Source organism: Varanus komodoensis, unplaced genomic scaffold, assembly GCF_004798865.1.
Source record: "Varanus komodoensis strain SLA01 unplaced genomic scaffold, ASM479886v1 scaffold12, whole genome shotgun sequence".
Classification (NCBI taxonomy): domain Eukaryota; kingdom Metazoa; phylum Chordata; class Lepidosauria; order Squamata; family Varanidae; genus Varanus; species Varanus komodoensis.
This window is the reverse complement of record NW_025335349.1, coordinates 25,230,733-25,245,432: the sequence shown is the minus strand read 5'-3', so window position 1 is coordinate 25,245,432 and position 14,700 is coordinate 25,230,733.

Below are 14,700 nucleotides of genomic sequence, written 5' to 3'. Positions count from 1 at the left end.
CATCAGCTCTAGTTTCTTAGAGATGGTCAAATTTATATAATTTTTAAGTCAGTTTTTGAAAAGATCTTGCTCTTCAACTTGTTCTCCTGCTACCTAGCTTGTGGTTTTGCGTACACGTTAGCAGATATAGTGAGAATGTTTACATACTTCCAAATGTAATTTTACATCAGAAACATTGGATTCTAAAGGATAATTTATTAACTGTATTATAGTTATGATCATACAGGAGGTGTGTGTATATTCCCACTCAAAAACTAGAGCTGAGAGGGGGGAAATTGCTCTTATTTTTGGAATCAGCAGGTCAGATATACCTAGGAACAAGTCTAACATTCAAGGCACCAAAATCTGTGTTGACCAGTGTCACAGATTGAACTGGTTCCTGGAATACCCTTTCGTTCACGCTTTTTCTTTTCTGTTTTTACACAGAGCATCCAGGGACTGTAGTTGTCAATACATTGCAACTGAATGGCAGCTGCAGTTCTTGGGTTATCCTCCCATATTTTTCATTACATTTTTGCAATTATTACTATTTCACTTTTAAAAAGAATAGAATGAATCAGTAACTAAAGCCTCGAACTACAGTTCGCAATTGCTTATTAACTTCTGTGGAGAATACCAGCACAGAAAACGTACTTCTGGAAAGCAGCATACAGTAACAGACACATCCCAGCAGTAGCTAATGGCCTAAGCTTGAGAACTGGGAGTCCTTTCTTTTTTCCCATCCCCTACAAATGTTTTCCTCCCTTCATTGCACAAATGAAATTACAGTTCAATTTTAAAAGCAATACAACTTTTATTTGCACAAATTATGCAAAATAAATATACATTTCTAACCATATTTATGAAATACAAAGTTCAATATATATCTATAAAAATACAAATAGAGTTAAAAATAAAATAGTTGCATATTTTTCTAAAGTGATGGACAGATAGGTTTTTTTTTCTCATTTTGAAAGTTTATTTTCCAAAACCTGTTTCATTAATAAAATGGAGGACTCTGGGCAATGGTCTCACAGCTAAAAGGGAAAAGAGCCAGGCACTGAAAATAGCCTTTATCATGCCTAAATGTGACTTGTTCACATTTTGCAACTTGGGAGGTGGATAGAAGTTAAATAAGAGATAGTATGTTTACTAGGTGAAATAGAAAAACTCCATACTCTCCATTAGACCACATTTCAAATATGAAACGATGTCAACTGAGAGAAGCATTTCAGATACAAAAATGTACAAAACTATTTGCAGAAATACATACTATATTTGGAAAATAAAAACAAAATACATTAATGTTTTAATACTGAGACAACTTGGTTTTTCAACTCTGGATTTAGTTACATTTTTACAAATACTCTGCCTTTTTAAGAGATATTCAAAGTATCAATTGTGGGATATTTATTGAGACCATTTTGATAAACCAAAGTCTGCATGAAGTTGGTGCTTCATATAGGCTTCACTATTACCCCATATACCAGGAAAGCAGTATCTCCTCTTGATCACAACCAGAGGGCAGTGAATCAAAGTCCCCACACTCAGAGCATCATCTCATATCTGGCCGAGAAGACCGAGTCTAGAGTATGCCCTGCCACATATCAGGCCAATGATACGTTGGGACAGCCCCATAGTTACTACGGCAGCCATGGAACCCTGAGCCGTTCCAGATAACACACCCTCAGCACAAATGTTGAAATTCCTCCAGAAGCAACAGCCTGGGGGCGGGGGACGACAACTTCACATCTGAGACCGCTTCCCTCAGCTCAGGTAGGGAGACTGATGGGATGCAGGGTGGGCAGTACACCAGCAGAATCCCCAATCTATCACGCTGGCCCAACATAAGGTGCAAACACATGGAACTGGTTGTTGGATGGACAGCGCACCTGGAGGGAGAAACTGAATACTCCCAGACCATGGCACCCCACCCCGCAGCCCTCACGTTGCCTCAAGTATCCCGGTGAGCACAACTGGGGGAGACTAAAGTACAGTGCAGGAGTCCTCTTCACCACCACCTGGGAAGTGCCATATCAGTACTATTTTTAAATAAATAAAAATATAGTGTGTTATATATATATATACACACACTATATTTTAAAAACCCATAAATATGTAAATAAATATATAAATAAATGCACGTGTGCACAAATTAAATAAATAAGTTGAGACTTGCAATGGTGCGCATGTGGGCTCCCTTCTACCCACTTTCGAGTTTACGCATCATTTAAAGCTGCGCAATGAGAAAAGACTCTCGCCACCAGAGTGGCAAAGGACTGTAGACGCCACAGGATCAAAGCCTGCATTGGCTCCTCTGCCCATGTTCCCTGAGAAGCAGATGACTTGATGTTTTCGGTGGTTCCTTCGTCCTGTTGAAGAATAAAGCCTCCGAATTAAACATGTTTCCTCCCTTCTTGGACTCCTACATTGGCAACATTCTTCCACAGACACACAGCTATATAGTGCTGGGTCTCTGATACCTTGTGGGTTTGTGATACCTTGCTTGGCGCCCCCTAGGCTCCTTGCCCCTCCCAACTTTCCTACTATTTCTTAAGCCTTTTTTTAAAAAATTATATCCTGCCTTTTTCCTACAAAGCGCTCAAGGCAGCTTACATCTCCTCCATCTTATCCCCACAACAACAACCCTGTGAGGTAGGTTGGGCTGAGAGTCTGTGATTGGCCCAGTCACCCAGTTGGCTCCATGGCTGAGTGGGGACTAGAACCCAGATCATCTGAGTCCCAGTCCCATGCTCTTAACCACTACACCACACTGGCTTTTCAAAATTACTGGTTTTAAGGGGAGATGGTCATTCAAAGTGTGGCCCTGTAGCACCATCTTCACATTGGTTCAGGAGAGAGCTTTCGTCTATTGGAGTTCAGAGCCCACCTCTGCCTTGTAACTTAGTTTCTTGGGCAAGTTATTGCTAGTCCCACCAGTTTGCCTTCTGGGAAATTAGTGTTTTATGGTGCTGAGATAGCGCGCTACTCCTCCCCTGTGGCACACATAATTTAAGCATGCCCATCGACCCCAAAAGACTGGGGACCTCTGTTACAACGGGAAGATCAAGTTTTTCTAGATGGAGAAAGCAGATTCCCCCAAGTGATTCCATGAGCATCATCCTATGGCTGGAAGCACACCCAGACTGCAGGACAATGTCCAAGCTGATGGCGCCCCCACTTGCACATCTAACCCACACCCAGTCTGGTCTCAGTACTGACTGCTCCTTATTCCACATTTAACTTTTTTGTGTGGACAGGTGTCCACTCTTACAGAGACCTGTTAGAAGATACCTGTTGGAAGGTATCATCTGTTTGGAGGGCTATCCCATCCAGTTCCAGTTTTTGAAGATAAGGAGCCACCAGGAGGGAGACTGAGGAAGAGCCCTGAAGTTGCCCCTCAGCAGTGAGCACCTGAGCCACAAGGTCAGCAGGCCATCTTCCCCATTATGAAATTGCATTTCTATTTAAGAGTAGCTCCTACATCTACTTTTCTGGGTGCAAATTAGCATGTGCAAACTGCATGCAAGGTAAGTGCATCCTCCTTTGTCTTCTTTTGATGAGGAGCATAAGAGCTGTGCTGGATCAGCACGAGGTCCATCTATTCCAGCACTCTGTTCCCACAGCAGCCAACTGGCCGCTTGAGGGAAGCTCTCGAGCAGGGGGCTGCAGCACCCTCTCGTTTGGTTCATGCCCTCTTTAGCGTTTCTAATCACATCCAAACGAAATGCTGTCCTCCACCAAGTGTCCTATATGGCTCTTCATCTCTCGAGGCTGAGTGGGATGCTCCTTGCCCACACTCTCCTGCCTAGATGGAACAGAGCCCAATATTGCTCACAAGAGGGAGCCAAAGGCTTCTCTTGACTTCACTGAGAAATTTCTCTCAAAATCTTGCAAAGGAATTTTGCTGGGGAGAAAGAGGGTGGCTTATTTTGATTGTCCTACCATGAAGCGGCAGTTGTGCTCGCCTGGGAGAACTCTCTTTCTTTCTGAGTAAGGAAATCTTAAGGCACCAAAGCTGGAGCTGTTTAGCTGCAATGTTGCCATGTGGCCTAACTATACCCCACATCTGAGTTCATGTGCCTTTCATGTGTTTCCACCTTGAATTTTACTGCCTTGGCACCCCTTTTACCAAATCCCTTCCAACACATAACACACTTACATCTGAGAGTAGCTGTAACAGTTTAGTTAGGGTGTTTTGGATCTGAGTGGTTGACCGTGGGCTAGGAAACTCAATCAGAAGTTTGCGATAATGGTTAAGTTCCCGATGGATCTTCTTCAGGCAAGGCTAGGAAAGAGAGCAGAAGCCAAGGGTTATTTTATTTTAATGCCAGGCTTAGAATCCAGGAAGCTGTCTGGTCTGGAAACAAGACAGATACAGACCTCATCAGTATCTTGGATAGGAAATTAACTGAGAATCTCACTGAAGAGCAGAATATAAATCTGGGACAGCTTTAAATTTGCCTGTAAGGCACATCCTCTGATCTGGAAAATCTTCTCCCTAATGTTCTTTTAAAACCTGGCTCTGTTTAGGGCCACAGTAGCTTATTTCCCCCACCCGCTGCATATGCTGACAGATATGCAGAATTCCCCTATTTAGCACTAGCAGTAGGGAAACACAGAAGGGGTGCAATGTCTAGACTGTGCCCATTCCCATACAACTCTGTGAACCTTGTCTAGAAGTGAGGCAGAACACTGCACAGTTTCAGAGGCATTCTCAAATCTGTTACTTGCATCCTCCAAGATTAAGTTTTGGCATTCAGAGTAAATTCTGGGACTAAGCCTCAACTCAAATTAAATCCTAGAGAAAATAAAGATGACATTGCAGAGGGAAGAATAAACTCCTTTCCTCTTCTCATATCTCAGGGATAGGGAATGAGCTGTTGTTGGGTTACAACTCCCAACAGTTCTCACCCTTGGCTATGCTGACTGGGGCTCATGGGAGCTGCATGTGCCTCACCCCTGTCTTACCTCCTAAGGCTGAAAGTTTTTTTATTCCATTCCATGTTGGTGTTGGCCATAGACAATAAGAGCTATAGTTTAATACATTTGAAGAGCACCAAGTTGGGGAAGGCTGGACTAACAATGAGTAGCTTCCCATCTTGTTGCCTTCAGGAAAAAAATATCATATCTGAGTTACTGTCAAGAGACCCCTGAGTGTTGTTGTGGAACCTCCTACATGGTGCAAAGGATTCTGGGAATCCAGTGTGCTGTGTTCCAACTGATGCATTTATGAATAAATATACCTTTGAAACATGATAGCAATTGTATTGCATGAGCATATCTGTAATGGAGGGCAAATCATCTCCCAGGGATAATGGCCTCCTTTCAAAGGAGTATGGGAAATTTGCCAAAACGATGATAAGCCTCCATCCAGGAAAACCTCAGTTTCCCCAGAATGCCATTTCCAAACCTTAATTCTAATGCAGCCTGTCCCAAGCAGAGGGGTTGGATTACCAGTCCCATTATGAAGTAAAAATATCTGCTAACTTTCCTAGAATTAAGCCGTGGACGTTGCTGTTAAATTAACAAAACCTGAAGTCAGAAATACACCAGATGCAAAATGTTAATGTCCTTGTATTATTTTGGTAATAATAATCCAATATGGCTGCCTGAGTTTAATAAAACACAGTTACCGTCTTGTCCTGGGCAAGAGAATCTGGATCACAGTTGTCTTGGCATTCAATTCGCTCAGGAAGCTGAATTGTGTTTTGCACCTAGAAAAAAGCAAAAGTATTCAAATGTAATGAGTGTATTTCTAGCATGCTCAAAATCGAGCCCAATGTAAGTAAAACACAGCCATGCCTGCAGCCTCACTGTCTGTCTTTCTCACCCCATTTCCATCACTAGCACTTTCCTTCCTTCACAGCCACCCAGATCATAGGGACACCCTTCCTTAACATCCTTGCTTCCTGCTCCCACAGCCCCTGATGCTGCTGCTCCTTTTGTGGGTCTGGAAATTATACATGGCTCAGCTTCTGCTCAGCTTTGGTTGTCTTATAATATTTTGCTGAGTGGGAAATCACATTGAGCAGTCAATACTTCCCAGAGTTTGAGCATTTGTCAGCCAACCTGTTACTTGCTCAGGCCTGGTGCCTGGCAGACCCTAGGCCTGGAAACTATTGAACAGGCTGCATTGATGGGAGTGCCCTAGCCTACCAGCAGCAGAGCAGTTGAAACATTTAACCCAGGCTGGGCAGAATATAGATTGTCAAATTTGTGGACTTTCAATCCCAGAAGCCCCAGCAGCATAGCCAATGGTCAGAAATTCTGGGAGTTGAAGTCCAAAACATCTGGAGATCTATTTTGTGCACACCCCTTTGATAGTATTTTCCTCACACATTCAGGAGCACTGTTGGTGCTGAATTGTCCTCTTCATACCCTCCTAATTTTTCAAGTTATAATTTATATATACCAAAGCAGTAGTAAAGAAAAATGCAAATGTATATCACTTTAATTACTGTGAACCCCCACAAAGAATCCTGGGAACTGTAGTTTCTAGTACCAGAACTACAATTCTAACGATACCCTGAGAGGAGTAATGTGCATGTGGGGATCCAAGGGGGGCAATTTTGAGCCATCAAGAACCTCCCCCTGCCACTGCCTTTGTCCACTGCCTTCCCACTTGTTGCTTTTGGTTGTTTTCTGAAAGCCCCTTAGGAATGAGGAACACCAGTTTGTAGGGAATGCCTAGTTTTGCCTTATTAAACCACCAAAGTCTGCAATGTATGTTTTCTGACATCTAAAGGGCTTTGGCCTTCAGGTGGTAGGTTGCTTAGGCTGTCCCTGGGCATCAGCACTATTTTGTAGTTTTGCTGAGGGTGTTAACCCTAATTAATTTCATGCAGGGGTGAGAAAAGCTGCAACTACTGGCATTCCCTTTTCTGTAGTGGCCTGGCCCATCTCTGGCACATTCACACACCCAAGAGCAGGGCAGAAGAACATGTAATCTTCCAGATGTCCTTGAACTGCAATTTCTCACATGCCTCATCATTGTCTATGCTGGCTGGCGCTGATGGGAATTGTACTTCACCAACATCTAGCAGGCCTTGTCTTTTCCCACCCCTGTTCCAGAGAAAGAGAGCTGAAAGACTAGTTCAAAAAATTAAGAGGACCCTTGGTTGGGGTTAAAAGTGAGTCCTAGTTGGATATGAGTAATATATATTAAAAAGCAAGGAAATAAACTCCAAGCATATGTAATCAGTATTAAGCATTCCACAAGACATCCCCCTGCAACACAACGTTAAAATAAATTGAAGACTACTCAATAGAATCTCAGACTTCCCTATCATGGTGCCTTCCAAATGTGTTGGACGATGAGTTCCTAGAGCTATCTGAGGATGATGGGAAATGTCACCCAGCACATCTGGAGGGCACAAGGTTGGGAAAGACATACATTTAGGATAACTTAATATGGAATTCTTTTGAATTGAGCTACATCAGAGTGGTTAAACTGTGGTAAAAGGATGGATTTTTTCCTCAATCATGTGAAGAGAAGGGCTAATGGTGCTGCAATATTAGAATAGTAAAAGAAAAGAGCAGCCGTTGCATCACATCACATGGTTTCAAAATTAAGAGAAACAAAATTGAAATGGAAACTTGTAAAAGCGTGCTATGGTGGAGTGGGGGGAAGTTGCCTTCCGTCCAGTTACACTGGGTCAGCACGGCTGGCTGAAGAGACACCGTCAGTTGTAGGATTTTTTCTGCCTATATGTATAGGGTTGCACCCTACATAGATTAATTTGTCTGGGCAAATGGTCATCTTGACTGTCATTTTGGGTAGAAAGGTGGGGTCAAGTCGAATAAATGAATACATTTCTGGAATGACTGCACAGCGAATACTAGCCAGTTAACTTTGGTTTACTGACTAAGAGCCATCAGAAGGGGTAGCTGCAGGGGTGAGAAATTTGCCTAGCAACTGCAATCACCCCGCCCCCCCCACTGCAGAAGGAACAGGCAGCTGCATGGGTCATGTGGTCACAGCCTTCCACCCTATGGTGAGATTTGCTCCGTTTCTATTTACAGGGCTTGGTTGCCTAGTATCTGTGCCAGGAGAGAGACAGGAGGATTTGTACACTGTTGGTACTCCTGGACCTCTCGGCCACTTTTGATACCATCAGCCATGATATCCTTCTGGGGCAACTGTCTGAGTTGGGAGTGGAGGCACCACATGGCAGAGGTTCTGCTCCTGCTTGGATGGGCAGCGCCAGAAGGTGGTGATCAGAGATATGGCTTGCACCATGGAATCTCCAGTATGAGGATCCTTCAGGGTTGGTCTTGTCCCCCATGCTACTTAACATTTACATGAAGCCACTGAGTGGAGCGACCCAGAGTTCTGGAGTGTGTTGCCATCAGTGTGCTGATGACACGCAGCTCTATCTCTCCTTTTCAGGTAAGGTTGTGGATGTCCCAGCCCGGTGATAATGGACTGGATGAGTGCTAACAAACTGAAGCTTAGTACAAACAAGATCAAGGTGGGTGGGTGGTGGGTGAGTCTTCTGATCAGATGGAGGAAATTCAGTTTGTTCGAGATGGAGTTGTGCTTCTAAGGAAAGATTGGGTTTCCTTAGTCCATCTCTGCTACTTGAGACCCAGATGGTTTCAATAATTCGGTTCCTTCTACCAGCTTTGGCTGGTGACTCAGCTATGTCCCTGTCTGGATTGGCATAGCCTGGTTTCAGTAATATACACTCTGGCAATCTCTACTCTAGATTATTGCAATGCACTCTACATAGGACTGCCCTGAAGTGTTCAGAATATACAACTTGTACAAAATGCAGCAGCCAGATTCATAACAGGGACCAGACAGTTGGAACATAGGACACCAATTCTGGCCTGCTTGCATTGACTGCCAGTATGCTTTCCAGTCCAATTCAAGTTGCTGGTTTTAACTTGTAAAGCCCTACACAGCTTGAGATCACGGTCCTTGACAGGATGCTTCTCCCAGCTGCAATCTGCCCAGATCTGGGGCCTGCCTCCAGTTGCCACTTCCAGGGAAGGCTTGCTTGGTGGCAACAAGGAAAGGAGTTTTTCAATGGTAGCCCCCCAGTTTGGAACAAACTCCACACTGAGGCCCACTTGGTAGCCCCTTTAATATCTTTTCGGTGTCAAGGAAAGACTGTCCTAAACCACAGGACATTTAATAAGTTTACTATTAGACTGAAGTTTTGTTTGCTTGTTCAATGGTCTTATGATATAATACGGTACAAGCTATTGTAGCTTTTTAATATGTCCTTTAAATTAGGCTTTAATTTAACTGGTAACCTTTCAGGATGTTATTTGTATTTGATAGAATATTTATATGTCTTGTAAACCGCTCAGAAAGCTTTGACGATTAGGCAGTATAGAAATTAATAAATCATTGCTAAATGTGAAGCAATATCTCTAAATCAGTACTTGCAAACATTACACATATTTTACGCTAACCATTGTCCACTTTTGTCCTCTGTCTTGGTGATACATAATACTAGTAAGCAATCTAGTGCTATTGCTACTGCTGCTTCACATCAAAGTGTCTGCCCCATACTTTGCAAAACTTCCAGTTTATGCCTGCTTCTCCCCAGCACCTTTTACTGTCACCCTTCCCAGCTGTCCTCGCGTTCCCCTACTGAGACTGGGAAGACAAGCTCCTATCCTGTCCCTCATCCCGTGCTCAGACAAGTAACAGGAGTCCTGCTGAATCAGGCCGGTAGCCAATTGTCCTGTGTCCTGTTTGCCACAGTGACTTGATGAACCTGAGAAGCCCATAAACAGAATGTGAAGGAACAGTTTCCTCCTGCTTCTTCCCATACATGTGGGAAGCTGTCTTGCACAAAGTCAGACCATTTGTCCATCCAGCGCAGGGCCAACTGCAGGCACACAAGGCTTGAACAGGAAGGCCTGCTCGATAGGGAGTTTTAACCATCTACTATGCAGGGAACTCCCCTGTCCCAGGCTTTTACATTTAAAAAGCCTTTTGCGCCTTTGCTCATTGTGTGCATGGCATTTCCTCATTGTTTGGACCTCTGTGTTGCCTGTGCTCTGTTCCAGGTGGGAGTCTTTCTTAGTTCTGCGTGAGATGCCTCCACAGGCAAGGGAGGCGCACTGCCACTGAGCTATGGTTCTTACTCTCCAAAGCATTTTGCTTCCGGTTACTGCAACTCCAACAAATTAACCTACATGTAAAACCTAGGATAACCTGCGGAACTCGCACCCTGATGGCTCCCTCTTCACCTGCTCCAGGCTTCTTCAATATAGTATCCTCCCAATGGTTTGGTCTTCAGTTCCCATCAGCCCAAGACAGCATAGCCAGAGTGCTGGGAGCTGTAATTCAAAGCATCTGAGAGGCAGAGCAGGTTGGCCTATTCCTTAGTCCAGGCTAGAGATGGGTGAACAAGTGGAAGTCAGCATCTTGAAGCTCAGCTCTCCTCATTTCTCACATTCATTTTTACTCTTTTTAAAGTTGTATTTGAAGACAAAAATGCAGGTTTCCAAGAGGGGAAATGATCTTTTTTTTTTTAATGAGCAACAAAATGCACACTTCCATCCCCATAGAGTGAAGGATGGAAATTCACACATTTTTAAAAAATCTCATTTTTCAAACTCAAATAGAAATTTGGGAATTTGCCAACGTTTTTTGAAATCACGGAAAGGAACAGACAGGACCCCAAGCTTGCACAAGGGAGTTGCAAGCAGACAATCAAAGAAGCAAGGAAATAGCTTGAGGAGCACTCCTCTAACAACATCAAGGCTAACAATAAATACATATTATTTACATATATCAAAAGAAAGAAAACAGCTAAGGAAGCAGTTAGGCACTGGATGATACCGGAATTAAGGGAGCACTAAGTGGGGACAAGAAGACTGTGGAGAAGCTAAATTAATTCTCATCAGTCTTCACAGCAGAAGATGAAGAGCAGATACCTGTCCCTGTATTTATTAATCCTGGAAGGGAGTCTGAGGAATTAAGGCAGACAGTAGAGACAAAAGATGAAATTCTCAACTTTACAGATGAAGTGAAAGTCGGTAAATCACCAGGTCCAGATGGTATCCATCCTAGAGTTCTCGAAGAACTCAAACATGAACTTGAGAACCTTCTTACCAAAATATTTAACAGTTCCTAAAATCAGTCATTGTACCAGAGGATTGGAGAATGGCCAATGTAACAACAATTTTAAAAAAGGAATTAGGGGGATCTTGGAAGATTCAGGCCAATTTCCTTCACACTTGTTCTGGGTAAACTGCTTGAAAGCATTATTGAAGATCAAAACAGTTAGCACATATGGGACAAGTCCTGATGGAAAAAGAAAATCAGCGTGACTTCCGTAAGGGGACGTTTTGTCTTACTGGAGATCTTTGAGAGTGTCAGTAAGCATGTAGAAAGGGGCGATCCAGTAGACATTGTTTACTTGAACTTCCAAAAGGCTTTTGACAAAGTCCCTCACCAAAGGCTCCTGGGTAAACTAAGCAATCATGGAATAAAAAAAGCAAGGGAGTCCTCTTACAGATCACAAACTGGTTAAAGAACAGCAGTCAGAGGGTGGGAATAAATGGCAATTTCTCCCAATTGAGAGATGCCACCAGTGGAGTCCTATAAGGTTCTCTATTAGGACCAATGCTTTTCAACTTATTCATAAATGATCTGAAATGAGGAGAAAGCAGTGAAGTGCCCAAGTTTGCTGATGACACCAAACTATTTAGGGTGGTTAAAACCAAAAGGGATTGTGAGGAGCTCCAAAGGGATTTCTCCAAGTTGGGAGAATGGGCATCAAAATGCAATTCAATATAAGCAAGTGTATAGTAATTCCTGTTGAAGCTAAAAATCTCAGCTTCAAGTACAGGCTGATGGGATCTGAGCTAGCAATGCCTGAGCAAGAAAGGGATCTTGGAGTAGCAGTGGACAGATTTATGAAAATGGCAGCACAGCATGTGGCTGCTGTGAAAAAGGCAAGTTCCATGCTAGGCATAATTAGGAACAGAGCAGAAACAGCCTGGCTGAATTTCCAGATGAAATTCTTGCCAGTCCCTAGTTCAGGCTCCTTTCCTGCACCCTACTCAGCAAAGACAACGGGCTTGAACTCCTCACCTGAATCGCCTGGAAGGTGAATCCGCCCAGCTTCCACAACTCCTGGAGGATCTCCATTGAAGCTGCTTTGTGCTTCTGCCAGGAAGCGCCCTCTTCCCCTCTCAAAGTCATCCCTCTGGAAGCAGCAAACAGCAGCAGCATGCAAATCCCCAAGGAGTTCATCTCTGGAGAGAATTCAGCTCAACTGTAGGGTGATGCAAGTCCACTCAGCCTGAGACTGAGGACTGAGGAGCCAGGATGTTTATATATGTGTGTGGTAGTGCCACAGGTGACTAAGGCAAAAAGTCGGGATTTCCCCCCTGGGCTGACAGGTGGGGGTGGCACAGAGAGCAGTGATGTCAGGGATCAGCTCCTAGTCCAGCAGCTCCCATTCAGTGTGACACTGCTGTGCCCGGAGGAAAAGCAGAAGTGATACCAATCTCTGGGTTCTCCAGTGTGAATTGTTGTGGCTAACCTCAGAAATTAGCTCATTTGCCTAATGGTTTCCCATTTGCCTAATGGTTTCCCCTGATAGAAGGATGGACCTAAATCCCCCTTTCCTCTCCCTACCTGTGTTCCTACAAAAAACCCAGTGTTTGCTTGCCTCATGTCAAAGCAATGTCAGATGATGGTCTGGGAACAGGAAACCAAGGAGCTGCCCTTCCGTGCACCCTGTTGTATTCACACACTACGCTGACCCAGAAGGCCCCTGGCATTCCAGACAAGGTCCCAGGTCTCTGGCTCCTTCTACCAAAGCAAGTTATACTATGTGCATTTATTTATTTATGTCTATATGCGGTGACATAGCCCAAAGGCTCTCTGGGCGGCTGACAAGAACAGGGATAACAACACAATCATAAAATCATAACTAGATTAACCGTGACATTTGATATGAGCATAAAATGCAGTTAATGCAATGCAATGCAATGCAATGCAATGTACATAACAGAAGAACAGATCAGATATCAATAAAGAGACAAGCAGCAGAATAATATGGTAAAACCAGGAATATTACTAAAAACAAGTGTTCAATAGAAATATCTTTACTTGGCATCTAAAGCAGAGTAAAGAGGGTGCCAGTTACAACCCCTTAGGAAAGGAATTCCAGAGATGAGGTGTGATAACAGAAAAGGCCCCTTATATGAGATGTCATTAATAATAATGAAAGGTCACCCAAACAAAGGAGCCCATAATGCACCCTCATGGTAAGAGAGGATTGCATTTTTGCCCTTAGGATAGCTCCATGGTTTCTGTGGGCAAGATATGTGCTCTAAGCTCCAGCAAAATAGTCATACCCCTCTCATGGTGGAAGCGCGCCATTTGTGTGTACATTAGGCATGCTTCTTTCATCCTTATCTGCCTACCCTGTTGGGCTCTTAAATGCCAGGTGAAGGGCAGGTAAAGCATATTAAGACTGCACTGGAGGGAGCGTGACATGAGCAGTCAATAAACACAATCGGCTGTGCCCAGCGAATATGCCTCACTCCCAGCATTAGCCTGCTAGTGGGATCTTGGCAGAGGCTTCAAAGCACCATAGCAGGGATGGCACTATCATTAGGCAGGGTGAGGAAGAAGTTGGAGGGCAGTGGTGAGATGTTGGAGTTATGGGTGCCCACGTGGCCTGCCCGTCACTCCTGGGGCTAGTTTGATCTCCTCGGGGCTTGTGCAGGATGCTGCCCTGGCTCAGCAGATGCAAAAGCCAGTCTGGATATGCATTTTGCTAGCAGAATGGTGCTTGTGGTTTTCTCTTTGGCTTCAGGCAGCAAAAAGGCCTGGCTCATCCTTGCTCAATTGTGCCTTGAACTGGTGACCTTGGGGATGTTAAGGATTTAGCTATAGCGAACACTTATGAATCACTCCAAAAGAGGAAATGCAACATCAGAAAGAGGACAAAAGAGGATGCGATTTACATCCAATTTGCATATGTTGATTTATATAGATCATAGCACATTTAGAAGTACTGTAGTTGTTCTACTGTATTTCTGCTTCAATTGTACCTCATCTTTCTGTGGAAGGCTGTGGCCAGGTGACCTGCTTGGCCGATGGTTCAGGCTGTTGTTTAGTGCCAGCTCTTGATGGGCAGCTGTTCTTACAGTCCTATTATTAAATCAGTATTGGATAAGGCAGCCCTTTGGATAGGACATCTGTAAAAAGTGACGCCTGGGCACCTCACCCCCATTTTCTGAAGGGTTTGTGGGAAGACCCACACCAGCCCAGGAAGCCTTTTTGCACTGGTAGGTGGGAGGTGCTCAGATGATAGATACTCCTTGGCACCAGTCAATGGGCCATTCTTGCTCACTGGTCAGAGCTAACTTCAGGACACTGGCCACACCACGCCAGCCTTCCTTTTCCCTCTGCCTTTCTTTCTCGTTCTACAGAGCAGAAGTCGGTTGCCATATTCAAACTTCCATGTGTTCTGAGCAGCCCTGAGGTGCCATTTGATGCCATCCAAACCTGGTAGAGGCCAAGCCTGGAATTTGGCTGGTTTTATCTCTGCTTCAGCCATTTACTGAAGAGAGATTCTTATTTCAGAAGTGAAGCCTCTTGGTCTCTTTAAAATATAAACCCTACACAAGCCAGTGCTCTATGTGGGCACGCACACACGTTTGAGTGTCTAGGTGGGCTTTCAGCATCTCCGGCATGTTCCATGAGTGGGCAGCAAGTGCCCCGTCTTCCAG